The 17,812-nt window shown below is 33.9% G+C and overlaps 1 protein-coding gene across 4 annotated transcripts in view; it reads right to left on the bottom strand.

Annotated features, from left to right (window-relative positions):
* TFPI (tissue factor pathway inhibitor) overlaps window positions 1-1,815 on the bottom strand; it is a 102,054-nt gene extending 100,239 nt beyond the window's left edge. For 3 of the 4 annotated variants that reach the window (XM_033230916.1, XM_033230920.1, XM_033230919.1), the window contains exon 1: window positions 1,511-1,815. The gene's annotated coding sequence lies outside the window, so the exon portion shown is untranslated. The remainder of the gene's footprint in view (window positions 1-1,510) is intronic. The other variant, XM_033230917.1, reaches the window with a different exon arrangement.
* Window positions 1,816-17,812: the final 15,997 nt, after the last annotated feature.

The following is a 17,812-nucleotide window of genomic DNA, read 5'->3' as shown; positions in this document are numbered from 1 at the left end:
ATATCAGACTGTACCTTAAAAATGAACAAACAAAACAAAACAAAAACTTGTCCAATTCAGTATACCTAATAGAGACAGGAATCAAATAGTAGTATATGTCATCAAACTTTTCCAACAAGATTCTGTGGTCACCTGAAGTAGAAAAACTTGGTTTTCCAATGTAACTACTCAAATCAATAAAAATAAATATTTTAAAACTTTACTCTTGTTTTAAAATTTTACTTTATTATGTTAGTTATCTGCATCTACATTAATATTTTTCAGTTTTTATTGATCCCTATTTATATTTCATATAATTTTATTAAGCTGTAGGCCACAAATTAACATTTCATACTCAACTAAATGTCAGGGACTATTCCCTCTTTAGTTTAAGGATTAGATGAGATATGGATACTATATATTGAAATAATCATGCACTAGAATGATAGATTTAAAATCATCTTTAAAATGTGTTATGGAGATTTTGTCATGTTCAAACATTTTGCAGTATCTCTCAAAATTGTCACAACTTTCCCCCTTTCATGTAAATATTACGCCTTTACATATGAAACGTGACTCTCTGCGCAGTATGTTTCCTGCTTGAGTTTTGCCCTTTGTGTTATATTATCTCATGTTATACAAAGTCATTTTGTGACTAATTTCCAGAGCACTGAGTCACAGTGTGGCTGTTGCTTATCTTTTCTTTTTTCCCACATGGTAGTACTCTTGGCCCTTATTTTTGGTAATTATTTTAAACTAATGAGTGCTTTTTCATAATAAAATAATTGTTTCTCTCATATTTCTGTGGCTGTTTACTGCTGTATTATATTCTTTCATTTTTTACTAGAAGCAAACATTTTATAACCAACAGGAACATAACAGTACATCATGTAGGCACGTTATCTATTGTTTTAATTTACAACATTGCACAATATAGACTTGATCGTAAGTATTCTCGTTTAGATATCTCAGAATATAACTTTTGGTCTTTGGAGACTTGTAAAGTATTTCCTTAGAGAGATTAGTTAGTGCTGGCATAAAATATTCAATTTAGATTACGATTATTTTAATGTTTATATCTCATTTTAAGTATCAACTAATGGCATTGAAAGATTATTTGAATAGAAGACTGACAGTCTCTTTATTATATGTTACGAAAGAAAATGCAAAGGTAAACCAAACTTCCAAAAACTTCCAATTAACTAAGCACAATTAGTAAAGAATTCTACTACAATCTTCAAATTATAAAAAAGCTACATACACCAATTCATTACAAAAACGTTTATGGTTTAAAATCATAAACATTGCACATAAATTTGCTTAAGAATTAAATTCAAAATGCTGAGAACTCAAGTTTGGATTTCAGTTTGTTTACTTTGTTTACAGGGAAGGGTTGATTTTCATTTTAGGCAAATAAACAATGATCCTCCCCTATCAGTTCTTTGCCTCTCAGCACGCTGCTTTTCCCCCCGAGAAAGAAAAAATGGAAGTTATTTCTCATGGGCTAGACAGTATATTGCCAGGTACTCACAAGTAAAATCTCTGATGAAAGTTCTTGGAACGTTTTTTTCAAAACGGTGTTGAGGTGATTTTGTTTTTCCTTCCAGGTATTGAAGAGAGGATTTATCTTCTCTACTTCTTCTTTTAGAAACAGATCAAGAAACTGAGGATTGAAGAATAACTGAAAGAAATGTAATCTGATCTTACTAGCAGTGAAAGAGCGAGGTAAGAATTTGACTGTTATCCAGCCTAAAGTCGCTGCTGTCTGTTAGAGCAAAGAGGGAGCCTGAGAGTCGCTTCAGAGATCACTGGCAGTTGGGAATAGCCCAACTTCCTGTTAGGTCACTGCAACTCTGACTCTGTTTAGTCTAAACCTCTTTTTCCTTTCTTTCTCTCTCTCTCTCTCTTTTTTTTTTTTTTTAGTGGAGGAAACAGATGAAGGAAACAGCTTACACCAAGATTTCAGATACGATCATTTTGAACAACTATTTCTTTTACTTTCCAGGATTGTTTTTGTAATCAGTTGAAAAAGAATGCTTTTTCTCCCCCTAGAGTTAGGGTTTTAAAAAAAATTACATACTTATTATTACATTGTTAATAAATAAACTTTTTTGCAGTTTGTTTCTTCTTCAAGTTATTTCATTTGTTTCACCCACTGTCAATATATTTATTTTTTAAAAAAGTCTGAGGGCTACCATTGGATGTTTCTTTTAGTGAGACAATGTAATGCATTATCTATTCCAGGAGGTCAGGCTTTGAGCCCTACCTTAGCTACTTGCTAGCTTGGCTACTCAGCCAAGTTATTTGAATTCACTATGCCTCAGTTCCTTTGTTCCTAAAGTGTTGATAATAAGAGTTTCTGGGCTTGCTATAAGTACTAAATGGCTTAATACATAAAAAGCACTTAAGGCAGGCCCCAGCATGTAGGGAACCTCCAATAAATGTTCACTATCATTATGGCTGTTTTCTGTATTTCTATTATTATTCTACACAATATATAAATATTTAAAGATGCCAACCAGAGTCTCTCTGCTGTATGTTCCTACCATTGAGGTTTATCCTTACTATTTCTGTATTGGAATTATGGTCATATCAGACTAAGATCACTAGAGATCTAATACATTGGCAGAATCTACTTTGCCAGGAAGGCTGAAGACATTTGTTCAGAAAATATATGAGTTTCTTGCTTCTCCATTTCAGATTCTTTGTGCCTTCATTTTTTCTTGCTTTCCTTAGACCTCTCTGTAAAAGGTAATCTTTCATCTTGTGTGTTTTTAATACGTATTGAATAATTATTTGGTGACTGGAATATAAATTATCTTATTTAATTCTCACAACTAGCTTATAAAGAAGGTCCTCTTTGTATGCCCATTTCACAGGTCTAGGAAGATTGAGTTCCATATGTGGAGCTGTGATTCTAATGTCATGCAGTCTGACTTTAGAGCAAAAATGCTTAAATCCTCCTCTATGCTGCCTTCACACTCATGTTCTAGATTTCATATCATGTTAATAACTTATCTCTTATTACCTCACGCCCTGCCCCTCAACCACAATCAAAGCTCTCATCTCACTCAGACTGTAAAGTCCCTTTTTCTTGGTACAACAATGGACCTTGATTAAACTTTTGACCAATCTGTAGCTCAGGTAGAGGCAAGCTCAGCCAATCAGATTTTCTTTCTTGAAAGCATAAAATGAGAACTATAGAAAAAGCACATAGTGTAAAAATAAAATAAAATGTCAGGACTATCTAAATTTATCATGTCAAGGAAAACAATTAAGCCCTAGGGACTGTCATGTAGCATATCTGCAATTCTGCCCCTTAGATGGTAGAGTGGCTCTTTCCTGATTGTTCTTGTTCTAAAAATGACTAGCAGATACCAGATATCAGATCTTCCCCTACTTCCAATTACTCCTCTTTGTTATAGATTAACTGCCTCCTTTGTTGTCTGGTACCTAATTCAGACCAGATGGCGCCCAAGACCCCATGATTATTAACATCTTCAGTGTGGAATGGTAAATATACCTTTCTCAAAACAAAGCACCACCTGCACCGATCAGCTAATTGTAACTATGCCATTAAGGCTTATGAAGAAAGATGCTGAAATTTTGTTAAGCTTTCCTAAACTTTGTCCCTATAAGTGATCCCAAACTTCTTCTTCTCCTTCTTCTTCTTCTTCTTCTTTTTTTTTTTTTGAGGCGGAGTCTCGCTCTGTCTGGTTCTGTCCCCTAGGCTATCTCGGCTCACTGCAAGCTCTGCCTCCCCGGGTCACGCCATTGTCCTGTCTCAGCCTCCCAAGTAGTAGCTGGGACCACAGGCGCCCGCCACCATACCCGGCTAATCTTTTGTATTTTTAGTAGAGACAGGGTTTCACCGTGTTAGCCAGAATGGTCTCGGTCTCCTGACCTCGCGATCCGACCTCTCAAAGTGCTGGGATTACAGGCGTGAGCCACCGCGCCCGGCTGTGATCCCAAACTTCTGTACTTCTGAACTCTGACTTCCATTCTTTGGAATTTGTCCTTCCTGAACAGCTTGTCCTCAAACTTTGTGCTTGAATAAACTCTCTTTAAACTAGATTCTGACTCTTTTAGTTATTTTAGGTTGACAATGGTAAATTTCAGGCTCTTAACTAAAAAGCCGGATAGAGAAAGGGCTGATAGCCACAATTTCTGTAAGCAAGATGGTTATGTGGTGAAAGCTGGTTGACAGGATATTGAGGAAAAGAATAAAGGAAAACAGGTAACTTCTAAGAGAGAACCAGGGAAAGAATGAAAACAAGAGCAAGAGTAAGCAAATGATGTGAGCATGATGCCTGAGCTCTACAGCGGCAGTACATGCCCAGGCCTAGCTCAAGCTTTCCAAAGTACTCAGGAGCATGCATCCTTGCAATAAGCCCCTTTTTGTCCTAAAGTCATTTAAAAATGTTTTTCTTAAAATGTTAAGAACCTATCTGAAAGAGCCACCGCTGAGTGGTTTTATTTTAACACCAGAGGTGATCAATTTCATAGTTAAGCTGTGCTTGGCTTCAGTGAAAACTTCTCATCATTAAAAAAAAAAAAAAAAAATGTAACTTGCAAAACCTTCAGTATTCTTGTGCTAAAGAGAATGTGAGAACTTGATGTTATGATACTGTAAAGTCAGCCTGATGTTGTAACTATGGACTCTGTAGACTCAGCTCCTCCCTCCCAAAGGCTTGTGCAAGATCCTTTGTGTGCTTTTTTTCTTTTTTTTTTTTTTTTTTTGCTAGTTTACCATTTCATTGTGTATAACTCTAAGTCTAATTTATTTGGATAAAACAAATATTCTCACCAACAATTTGTCTATCTGCCTTTGTATCTTAAACTTCTTTGTGTCTAGTAAGTATCTGGATCTTTTCGTTTCTCACCATGTTTTGTTATTTTTTCTTTCCAACTCACACGTGTCAAATATTATCAGTTTTTAATATAAGGTTTAATATTTCTGGACTAAGATATAAAAATAATCATTTTTCTTTTACTTGCCCTACCTATCAGGAGACATTTCCCAACTTTATCCTTTAAGAATGTTGGCTGTTAAAACATATCTGATGTTTCAATAAGTTCAGGTAATTCTAATTGATCATGGTGAGAAGGTCACACATGGTTGCAGGATAGAGAACACTAACATGTTAAAACTTCAGATTCAACAGAGGTTTTCATAAATATCCAAAACAAAATTAAATTTTATCACATCAAATATTCATTTCATGTTTTTTTGTCTACTTTAAAGTGGGTAAATATTAGATATTCCATTTTTTCATATTTTAAACAATTACTTTTCATACAAAATGTGACTGCAAAGATGTTTAACTGGATTGGGCGAAGGGTGAGTCCTTGAGCTTTACTTTTCATTCCAGTCTTCATCCTTATATATAGAATCTAAGCCATATAGTGTTTTTAGCTCACTTTTTCTGAAAATAGATTTCTGAAAACGGATCAGCAAATGAAAACAATGGACATTTTCAGATTTCAGATGTGAAAAAGAATGGCCTCTCGGCTATATCAGATTATATTTATTAAAACGGTATGTAATAGGTAAGACACATGCAAACATGATTTTAAACATGCCTCTATATTTATTTAATCATTACTGAAATGTATTTAGCTCTGAAGTCCCTATGTTTACTGATATGGAAAGTGCAATCTTGCTTTTTGTAGGTAATTTATTACTAGCTAAATTATCAGTTAAAATTTGGTCACTTTGGGGAAAATTGAGGCAATTCAGATGTGTCCTGCTCTCATTCCTTCCCTTCTCTTGAGAGCACCTGAACCTTTGGGAGTGACTGAGGAAGGACCTTGGCCCATTTTCTCCTCTCTGTCCTGACTGCCCTCTACTAAGAGGGCTGTTATAGCTTGGTTGTGTCTATTACAGGCAAGATTTAAAATTAAAAATATGTTCTCACTTCAGATCATAGTTCTTGCAATTTAAAGCCTTGTCTTTCAAGAAAATCTTCTTTCCTGTGGGTTGAAACATCCATTCGGCAAGTCACGTGAAGTTCTTTTTGCTCTTATCTTCATCTGCCAGGGATAAAGGGTAAGGACAAAAATAAATGGAAAAATGTATCATGTGGCAAATCAAAATACTACCAACTATAGTCCAGCCACCTTATTTTTAGCTAAATTTAATATCATGTTCATTTTAACAATAGTTGAGATATCTAATATTAAGCATATCATGCATTATCTGCATGATTAATTTCTCTTTAGATAGTTTTTTCAACCATTAAGTATCTCAATTTTTCATATTTCTTAAGAACTTAAAAAAGCCCATCTCATAGGGAATGAGGGACATTTAGATACATGTGAAGGAGAAGGGACATACTTAGCTTCTTTTCCTACTCCTCTCTGTGGTAGATTATATTATTTGTTCAAACATACATATTTCCTTCCCCTCCCTTTTGGTCCCTCTTTGGTAACCAGTGAAAAGAGAATATTTCTCTCCTCTCTAACATAAGATTTTGCTGCATTACTGGCTTTGGCAAATACAATGAGCAGAAATAAATGTACACAACAGCTGGGTAGAATTTTTATGAGCTTCATGACAAGTGTATGAGTTTTATGTTCTATATTTTTTCCATTGTTTCTGCCAGATGATTGTTATGTTTGAGATAAGGGCTATTCTTTCATAATCATAGTAAAGAGGAAAAGAAGCACAAACATAGATGACCCACAAAGGTGACTGAAAATGAACACTTGGTTGGTAAAAGCTCTGTACATTTGGGAGTAGTTTGCTACCAAGCATAAGTTAGGCAGAAATGAACAATACACTGTCTCAACTGCATGCATATAATGACATTATGTAACCCTGAACCACTGGAGTAAATTGGACTGCTAGACCCCACGTCTTCCATCTCCCTGCGCCTCATCTTCTTCCTACACATTCATTGCAGCATATGAAGTAGTTTGGGGGAGAATCCCTTCCTGAATTTACCTATGGTAAGCAGCAGCCTTCAACAATTAATTAAACAAGGATCAATTTGAAATATGTTGCAGATTAAAGTAAATTATTGTTAAACAGCCTAGTAGTGCCAAAAGGGTTTTCAGGAATTTTCTATTCACAAGCAAGCTGAGTCCATCTGTAGGAAAATTCCGTCTTCTCAACTGGTTAAATTTTCACATGGATATCAAAATAAATACATACATGTAAAGGTTGAGTGCCAGCATTGTTGTAATTTTTGTTTGATCTATGTCATATTTATTATTAATAAGATATTTCTTGCTAAGTTGAAAATGAGAATGGTTTTTGAGAAGTAGTTGCCGCACGTGGGACTATGAAACTCTAGTCATGGTTTGAGGGTTACTTAGCTCTCACGGAAAATTTTTCAAAGAAGTATTAGTCATAAATTGCATTAAGGTTTTCACAATATTACTACTTATTTTTTAATGTAATGTCTCACAAAGAAGGAAACAAGTTCTTCTGTGGACTGAAAAAATATTTAGTGTGAGATATTACATTAAAAAAATTCTAGTTTTCTATGACCAGACATTCTTCTACATAGTATGGTGATATTATTTAGATATCACTTATATTAATGTAGTTTTTTCCTAATACTATTCATTTATTTCTCTACCTCTTTCTGTAAGAACCTCGTAGGTATATCTATATCTCTGAAATGTAAATCAAGAGGTAATTGATATACGTAAATTGACTGACTTTTTAAAGGTGCATAACAAGGGTTTCCTATATGCTTACCTCTGATAAATAAGTCCTGTACAAATGACATACCTGTTATAAAAGTATCACAGACTCTTAGGTCACAATAATTGATAAAAATCATCTAGCATAGGAAGAGTAATATTCCCACGGCACTTTGCAATCTGTTGCTTCCATCTGTGGACCAAACATTAGGAGAGCCTTGTCAAAGCACAGTGTGTTCAGAGGAGTGAGTCAAAAGTCATGTTATTTAAAGGATACACATTTAGACACCTTAAAAATAAATGTACCTCAAAAGAAATATGAAGCAAGCTGGGATATTTAACTTTAGGAAGAAAAAGCTTGGAAAGTGGGGAGAGTATATATTCACATATTATATTATATTACATTATTTTATATTACTGTTGCTAGAAAATTAGTATGTGGAAGAGAGTGTAAATATAATCTCTTTTGCTCTAGAGAGAATTAGATGAGTGATAATATTGGACACACAGATTTTAGCTTAAAATCTGGATAACTTTCTTACCAATTGTAGTTTGCAAAGAGTGGATGAGCTGCCCTACAATAGGGTATGTGCTCATTCTCAGAAATGTCAGAGAGTGGTATGTGGAAGCTGCTCAGAAGACATATTGACACTGGTGTCTTTAGTCAAGACACTTTGACTAAACTAAAAGATCTGGAGAATTATCTCTGTTATTCACAATTTTTCTAGACCCCTCCTCCCTTGATCAATAATAAGGATAATGTAATTACATGTATAAAAACAATAATACAAATAGATGCATGGCAATAATAGTTAATGTTTATTGAAGGCTTACAGGGTACCAGAAATTATTCTAAGTCCTTTATGTCTTAAAATTGCTTAATTCTTGCCAGGTGGCTCACGCTTGCAATCCCAGCACTTCGTGAGGCTAAGGTGGGCAGATCACAAGGTCAAGAGATGTAGACCATCCTGGCCAACATGGTGAAACCCCAAATTTACTAAAATGACAAATCAAAAAAATAGCTGGGCATAGTGGCATGCACCCATAGTCCCAGCTACTTGGGAGGCTGAGGCAAGAGAATTACTTGAACCCGGGAGGCAGAAGTTGCAGTGAGCTGAGATACACCACTGTGCTCCAGCCTGGTGATAGAGTCAGACTCCATCTCTAAAAAAAAAGAAAAAAAGAAAAAACACCTGCTTAATTCTCACAACAAACATGTGAGGTAGGTAATAATATTTTTCCATTTATAGATGAAGAGAAATTATTAGTGTAAGTTCAAACAGCAAATAGAAAACAGTGAAATTTGAATCTTGACAGTTGGATTATGAGCATACAGTCCTAAATACCATACCACATACCCCTCTGTTTCAGTAGTTATGTTACCTTTTCTATACTTCACTAGCCATAATAATAAATATCCTTTGAACTTCTTAGTTAAATTAAGAAATTCCCAAAGCCAAATCTAGTAATTTTAAAATTATGTATAATCTACAACCCAGAAATTGTAACTCTAATATTCTAAAAAAAGTTGCACTCTCCATTTATGCACCAGTAAATACTAACAATGATACATGTAATATACATTTTTTATTATACTTTAGATTCTGGGATACATGTGCAGAATATGCAGGTTGGTTACATAGATATACACGTGCCATGGTGGTTTGCTGCACCCATCAACCCATCATCTAGGTATTTCACCTAATGCTATCCCTCCTCTAGTCCCTCACTCCCCTACAGGCCCCAGTGTATGACATTCCTCTCTCTGTGTCCATGTGTTCTCATTGTTCAACTCCCACTTACGAGTGAGAACATGCGGTGTTTGGTTTTCTGTTCCTGTGTTAGTTTGCTGAGAATGATGGTTTCCAGCTTTATCCATGTCCCTGCAAAGGACATGAACACATCCTTTTTTATGGCTGCATAGTATTCCAAGGTGTATATGTGCCACATTTTCTTTATCCACCATATCATTGACAGGCATTTGGGTTGGTTCCAAGTCTTTGCTATTGTGAATATTGCTGCAATAAACATATGTGTGCAAGCGTCTTTATAGTAGAATGATTTATAATCCTTTGGGTATATATTCAATAATGGGGTTGCTGCATCAAATGGTATTTGTGGTTCTAGATCCTTGAGTAATTGCCACACTGTCATCCACAGTGGCTGAACTAACTTAACTCCCAGCAACAGTGTAAAGCATTCCTGTTTCTCTACATCCTCTCCAGCATCTGTTGTTTCTGACTGCTTAATGCATGCCATTCTAACATGAGATGATATCTCATTGTGGTTTTGATTTGCATTTCTCTAATCATCAGTGATAATAAGCTTTTTTTCTGTATGTTTGTTGGCCACATAAATGTCTTCTTTTTAGAAGTGTCTGTTCATATCCTTCACCCACTTTTTAATGGGGTTGTTTGTTTCTTGCTTGCAAATTTGTTTAAGTTCCTTGTAGATTCTGGCCAATTGTCTCTGTTTGCAGATGACATGATTGTATATTTAGAAAAACACATTGTCTCAGTCCACAATGTTCTTAAGCTTATAAACAACTTGAGGAAAGTCTCGGGATACAAAATCAATGTGAAAAAATCACAAGCATTCTTATACACTAATAACAGACAAACAGAGAGCCAAATCATGAGTGAAGTCCCATTCACAATTGCTACAAAGAGAATAAAAGACTTAGAAATACAACTCACAAGAGATGTGAAGGACCTCTTCAAGGAGATCTACAAACCACTGCTCAAGGAAATAAGAGAGGACACAAATAAATGGAAAAACATTCTATGCTCATGGATAGGAAGAATTACTTTGGCCATACTGCCCAAAGTGATTTATAGATTCAGTGCTATCCCCATCCAGCTACCATTGACTTTCTTTACAGAATTGGAAAAAAACAAACTACTTAAAATTTCATATGGAACCAAAAAGAGCCCATAAAGCCAAGACAATCCTAAGAAAAAAGAACAAAGCTGGAGGCATCATGTTACCTGACTTCAAACTATACTACAAGGCTACAGTAACCAAAACAGCATGGTACTGGTACCAAAAGGTATATATAGACCAAAGGAACAGAACAGAGGCCTCAGAAATAATATCAAACATCTTCAACCATCTGATCTTTGACAAACCTAACAAAAAACAGCAATGGGAAAGGATTCCCTATTTAATAAATGGTGTTGGGAAAACTGACTAGCCATATGCAGAAAACTGAACTGGACCCTTTCCTTACACCTTATACAAAGATATGTGTAATATTTTTTATAAAATCTGAAAATTGAAAGCAATTAATTTTTTGAACATTAAATTCAGGAGTACATATGAGGGTTTGCTATACAGGTAAATTATGTGTCATGGGTGTTTAGTGTATAGATTATTTTGTTACCCAGGTAATAAGCACAGTATCTAATAGTTTGTCACTCCTCACCTCCTTCCCAACCTCCACCCTCAAGTAGGCTCCAGTGTCTGTTGTTCCCTTTTTTGTGTCCATATGTACTTGATATTTAGCTCTCACTTACAAGTGAGAAAATGTGGTATTTGGTTTTTTGTTCCTGTGTTAGTTTGCTAAGGGTAATGGCCTCCACCTCTATCTATGTCACTGCAAAGGATATGATCTGATTCCTTTTCATGGCTGCTTAGTGTTCCATGGTGTATATGTACCAACCACATTTTCTTTATCCAGTCTACTATCGATGGGCATTTAGGTTGATCCATGTCTTTGCTATTACGAATAGTGCTGTAGTAAACAAACATGTGCATGTGTATTTATGATAGAATGACATAATAATTTAAAAATTAATCAATGTGGACTGAGTAAATGCACTGGGATATAATCATTTGATAGAAAACTATTTGGATAAAATACAGTAATATGGTATTTAGATAAAATACAGTATACACATGGCCAAAACAAAAAATAAATCAGAGTAAAAGTTAAGAACAATATCATTTACATAACTTTAGAAATATACATAGCTATATATGCAATAAAAGGACATATAGTTACATTTGTTGTTTGTTCTAGAAAGGAGGGGAGAGGCATGCAATAGGGAAAGACTATAAAGAATGATGTGACCTTCAACTATACATGTAATATTTTACATATCTGATATGAAATACTAAATAATACTGTATTTTACACAAAATACTATATAATAAAATATAAATTATTACATATAACATATAGAGCAATTACAATGAAAATCCTAGTATTTACTAATTATAGATGATTGTTACTGGATTTTTGGGATATTTTCTTTTCTACTTTTCCTCGATTTCAAATATTTAAATTAAAAATAAATTAGAACATATAACAACAACAGAAAAACCTTAGAGAGACATTTTACAGTTCATTCTTTCCAAAATGCTTAATTTTAAAAATTGTAACTATCTAAATGAAAGAAAAAAATAACCATTTGTTATCAAGATAATATTTGTAAAAACAAATTAGAAGTCCTTTAAACATTATTTCATTTTATCATTTTTATCACATCATAAAAAGTGCAGGTATTCTTTTACTTTTATAAAATGATGTTACTCTCTTTTATAATGTAGTTTCCAAAGTCAGTGTGCGTGAAAAGTAAAAAATATCTTTCCTGGTTATCTGCATAAGATGCAATAATCAAAAAACTTCCAATATAATAACCATGTGGAACTAACAGCACTCTTTTTCTAAATGTATTGATTTTTCTTTTCAATAACTTTTTCTCACAAAGCAGCTGACCATTTTTGGCAAGATTTAAGAATTTTAACCTACAGCTCTCTTTAGCTGTCTGTGCTAGGCATGCATGGCAACAAATGCCTTCTGAATTTCACTCTCAAAAGAAGCTGCTTTTTGCCTGTGCTTTCTCTTTCTCTTGAGGAGAGCAAACAAACTTCATTTATGCTGTGCCTTTATTTTAAAAGGGAAACCATAGAATGTGAACCATGGAAACTAAATAAATTGAAAGCTATGATAACACTCTGTATGTAATCTTGACATAGCTTTAAGTCTTGCAACATTTAATATAAATCTTGGAACAAATTATTTTGTGGCCCAAGAGAAAGTACACAAGAGAAATTTGTTATTTCCCTTTTTGTGTATGCTTTTCTTTCCGTCTGTGAAAAATGGATATGGGTTAGTGGGGACTAGCAGATTAAATTTTCTGTTTCTTCCTGTCTTTCCCCACCTCTGTGTGGAAGATAAAAACTCAGAACACGGATTTCCTGCCGAGCTTGCTGCTCTATCCTTTCTGGGAATTTTCCTAAGTGAGAAAAAAGTCCAGATGGAAAAATGTAACCTCCTTTGAGAATTCAATAGGCAATGTAAAAAGTGCTCAAATATTTGTCCAATCTCTTCTCCTAGGTTCTGGCATGTGTGAAATGCACCTGATAAAGAAGAGTGATTGGTCTGCTCACCATATTCTCTTTAAGTTCAGATTTCATTAAGAAAAGTAATGTTTTACTTAACACAGAATTATAAAACCATTATTCACCAAAACTATTATAGGCTATTAAAAAATTTAACCAAGTATACACACTTGATTTTCTTAACAATGCCTTAAGATAGCACACGGAATGTTTAAATAACTTTACAAGTGTTAACTCCAACTCTATACTCCTTGAGTTTAACCATTATGAGGTACTGTTTCACTTTTTAGGACTAAGGGGTTTGCAAATGAATGATCCCTTTTTCTTTGCAGTATGTAAGGGATCAGTTTACACACACAAAACCTTGGGTGAGTGAACACAGAGAGAGAAAAAACCATGGAAAGAGAAGCAAAACTGCTGAGAATAAATTCACAGCCTTGTCCCTGAAAATTAACCACTGCTGTGCTCACCAGAGTTCTAGTATGTATGGATTTCATTTAGGATATCTGCCTGGAGACCCCCTTCAAAAAAAGTCAAATCTCAGGGACAATTATCTTTGCTTTTATGGTTTCTGCATCTCTCAGGACCCTGTTTCCTTCTGCATTGGAATGTTAGGTCTCAGAATTTATACTTTTAACCATTCTGTGTTTTGTTTTTTTATGTTCTAGCCTTTGTTTTGCTTTTATTTATTTTCTATAGTTTAAACTGGTCTTAGGCTTTCCATTTACTAGGCCGTTTATTTTAATTACTTTGTAACACATTCTTAATGATTCATTTAATCTTTATTGCCTGTATTCCATTGAAAATCATTTAATATTGAATCCCATGTATAATATTTTATTTTTAACAAATTTTATTGTTTTCAGTGTTATTTTAACTCTCATTTTTGTCATGTCTATCTTAAGTATTATTATTGGTGCTGTATTAATGTATATATAATGCATGATGGTCATGTGTATGAATATAGTATGGTATAAACCAGAGAAGTTGGGCCTTTTTTCCCTTTTAATAGAGCTGCAAGCCTTCTATCTGCCTAGGATGGACTACCCATCCCTTCTCAAAAATCATACTCAGTGACTCTGTGATCACCACAATGAATAATTTCGTAGGTCCACAGACAAAATTTTACCTGTCCTGCAAGGAAGGAGAGTAGCAAATTGCATAAAAGGTTTGCCTTCTCATAAAAATCAATTTCATTTTGAATCTCCCAGGAAAATTACATGTAAGGATAGGTCTATTTTACTGCAATCTCCCCACCAGTATACACATTTGCTGATTTCTATCTCTTTGTGAATTGAGTTTCAGGGATAATTACTTACGGCATAGATTATCTTATCTCTCTTATTGATTAGGAATGCTTAAGGAACTTTGACGTCAGAAATAATTATGCTTACAATCTTTTCCTGCTGTTTCAGACTGTATATAGGGAACTAAGCCCTTGATGAATCCTGGCCTGAAAAAGCCTGGCTGATTAGATAAAACAATCCTGCCCAGATTTTCAGAGTGCACAAGACCAACCAGTCATCTTCATTCTTTCCTTGATTATAACCTCTGAGCATCACAAAATGTTCAACTGAATTGACTTACGCAGTTTCTAGACTCTGTTCATTTCTTTAGTTGAGAACAGAACTTCATTTTAGGAAGGTTTCAGTCCTGCAAAACAGGTAAAAATGTAGCTGACTTTCTCTGATGTATTGTCCTTCTCAGCAGTGAAATTATATATTTGCCCCCAGGTATATTAACTTGGGCATTATTGACATTTTAGAACAGATAATTCTTTGTTGCAGTAGGTTGCCCTGTGCACTGTAGGCTATGTAGCAGCATTGCTAGTCTCTATACACTAGATGCCAGTAAACAACTGCGCCTGATGGTAACAACTTAACATGTCTCCAGAATTTGCCTAACATTCAGTGAAGAACAGAATGATTCCCAATTGGAAATCACTGTTCTACTTTTAGCCCCACTCTGCAAATCTGACTGCGTCTGGGGGGTTCTACTTAACTGTTCCTATGCTCTGTGTCTCACATTCTCCCTCTGAACGAATTATCTACCTGTGAGATTTGGGGCTCTCAGGTAGCTTCTCAGAAAAGTTTATCTGGGTATGATATGTGGCCATTCTCTCAAATGATTTTCATTTCAAATAAAATAAATACCAGTAAAGTAAAATACTTGATTAAGAATATCTGCTAATTATGGAAAATAAGAAAAGCATAAAGACAAAATTCAAATAATACATATTATTCATATGTATTTCCCAACTATAGGCATTGTAAAACATTATTCTGTATTTTCTCAGTCATGCAGAGCTCTACAGATATATGTTTCTTTTTTTTAAATGGATTATATTTTGTCTATCAGTGTGTGGTCTGTTTTGAATGACTTCACATTTTTTTGTATTCTAATACATTACTTTTATTAGCCATGTTATTTAATTGCAAATGTTTGATTAGTTGCTAAACCAACAATCTGTTGTTAGAAAGCTGCATCTTTTAAATGACTATAAAATATCTGAATTTCATAGACAATATATTTTAGAAGGCCTGTATCTCTGTTACCACATTGGTATCGATAATACATTTTACTTCAAAGGAATTAGGCTGGTCCCACCTTATGAAGTTAGCCAGGTTATAGCCTCAGATCCATAGACTTCTATATTTTATTATGTAAGTGGCTACATCTTCCAATGGTAGTATGATACTATTAGAAGATTTATCTCCCAGGGAGGAAGATTCTTCTCTTGGAATGTCCCAGGGCAATTTAAAGGTATAGAAATGTTTACCTGGTAATATTCCCTCCAGGCTATCACAGTCTCATAAAAAAGTTATAGAGGCAGAGTAGCATTGATTGAGTATCGACTAAAGAAGTAAAGGTGCCAGACATGGATAAATTTATTCTAGAACAAGACTTAGACCAGACTACAAGTTCTTCTGTGTGAGGATTGGACTAACTTCTATATATAATATGTACAGTGGTATATTAAAATGTGTCTGTGTTGTATTAGAGTTCAAAGATTATGTTCATGACCACATCTCTCAGTGATATATCTCAATGATACCAGAGTATGAGTTCAAAAGAAAATGAATACACTTTGTCTTTTTTATTCTATATTCTTTCTAATCACTTGAATTTTCAAATGTCTTCTATGAGTTAGTTTGAATAATATATATATAACTATTATTATTATTATATTATTATTATTATTATTATTGAGAATAGGGTCTCACTCTGTCACCCAGGCTGGAGTGCAGTGGCATGATCTTAGCTCACTGCATCCTCCCGGGTTCAAATTTTTCTCATGCCGCAGCCTCCCGAGTAGCTGAGATCACAGGCCTGTGCCCCTACACCCGGCTAACTTTTGCATTTGTAATAAAGACAGGGTTTTGCCATGTTGCCCAGCTAGTCTCAAACTTCTGATCTGCCTGTCTTGGCCTCCCAAAGTCCTGGGATTATAGGCGTGAACCACCACACCTGGCCTGAATAATAATTTTTATTCAAAATATTTTATTTTTATTTTTGTCTCTCTTTATTAGGTATATATTTGTGTTTTCACTAATTTTTTCTAAGAGGAACCAGAAAAAAAAAAAGACACTGGTCCATGCTCTTTGGAACTCTAAGGAAAAATGGCTCACTAACAATCATAAAGCTAATGGTTTTGTGATTAACTATTTCCATTTATCTAATAATACAAGACACATCTACAAAAACAAGAATGGTTAGCGGACAGAGAGTTTGACTGATTTTTGGTAAGAATCATAAAAATATTGCTAACAGATCATCTCTATTTTAGACATTTAAAAATAATTTCCTGGAAGTTTATAAACATTTCATTAAAATATTTTTACTTACAAGTTTCTTAGGGAAAAAAAGTATGAAAAAATAGCACATAAACATAGACATATTTATTAAACACCAACTATATGACAAATACTGTTCAAGGATTTAAAAAAACAGCAAAGGATAAGACAGATAAAACCACAATAAAGTGAATTCTACCAATGATCACAACTTTTACTCTGAAGGAGGATTACAACAAACTATGTCTCATCTTTTGATATATCTCCTCTTAAAGCTGCTTAGAAATATGTTATTCCCAAGCTTCATGTAAAATTCTGTTTATTTATTATGCCTTTTAATTTATACAATCATGTTGGTGTATCTTGGGGAGGTTTTCACTGGTTATTCAACATCTAAAATGTAAAGAAAAATTGTTACTTATCTCATATTCAGATTTTTAAAAAAAGTTTAAAATTGGAATCCCATGGTGAATAATTATATGTTTATGTCAATTTCTAGTCACTTGCACTTTACAGTTTATGATAGTAAGCTCCTTTAATGACACATATATTTTTTCCTCAGTTTTATAGGCAAAACCTGGCAAAATTTTAAATTTGCAGTTCATTGAGTAACAGTGAAGTTGAATATTAATTTTCTTATTAGATTTTTCTTTTGTGAATTGTTATTTATGTTCTTTGCTCATTTTATATTACATAAACACATGTACATATGTACATATATTACATATGTTACATAAACATATATATATTTTGCATACATGTATATATACACACAAGCTTAAGGATAAAATGCAATATTCTTTCTATTGTTAGATACTATTGTCCTAACACAAATAAATCTGTATAATGACAATAGTAGTATAGTAACAATCAACATTATTTAATGCCTATTATATACCTAGTACTGTTGTATTTTTTCAAATAATTATTTTAATCCTTAAACAATCCTCTAAAATAGCTATTGTCACTATTTTAAATTTAAAGAAATTTGAGAATTATTAGAAAGCGCAATTAAATTGGCCAGAGTTTTAGTACTTACT

Source organism: Trachypithecus francoisi, unplaced genomic scaffold (genome assembly GCF_009764315.1).
Source record: "Trachypithecus francoisi isolate TF-2019V2 unplaced genomic scaffold, Tfra_2.0 Lachesis_group13, whole genome shotgun sequence".
NCBI classification, from domain to species: domain Eukaryota; kingdom Metazoa; phylum Chordata; class Mammalia; order Primates; family Cercopithecidae; genus Trachypithecus; species Trachypithecus francoisi.
Note: the sequence above shows the minus strand (reverse complement) of the source record. Positions and strands in the feature narration are given on the sequence as shown.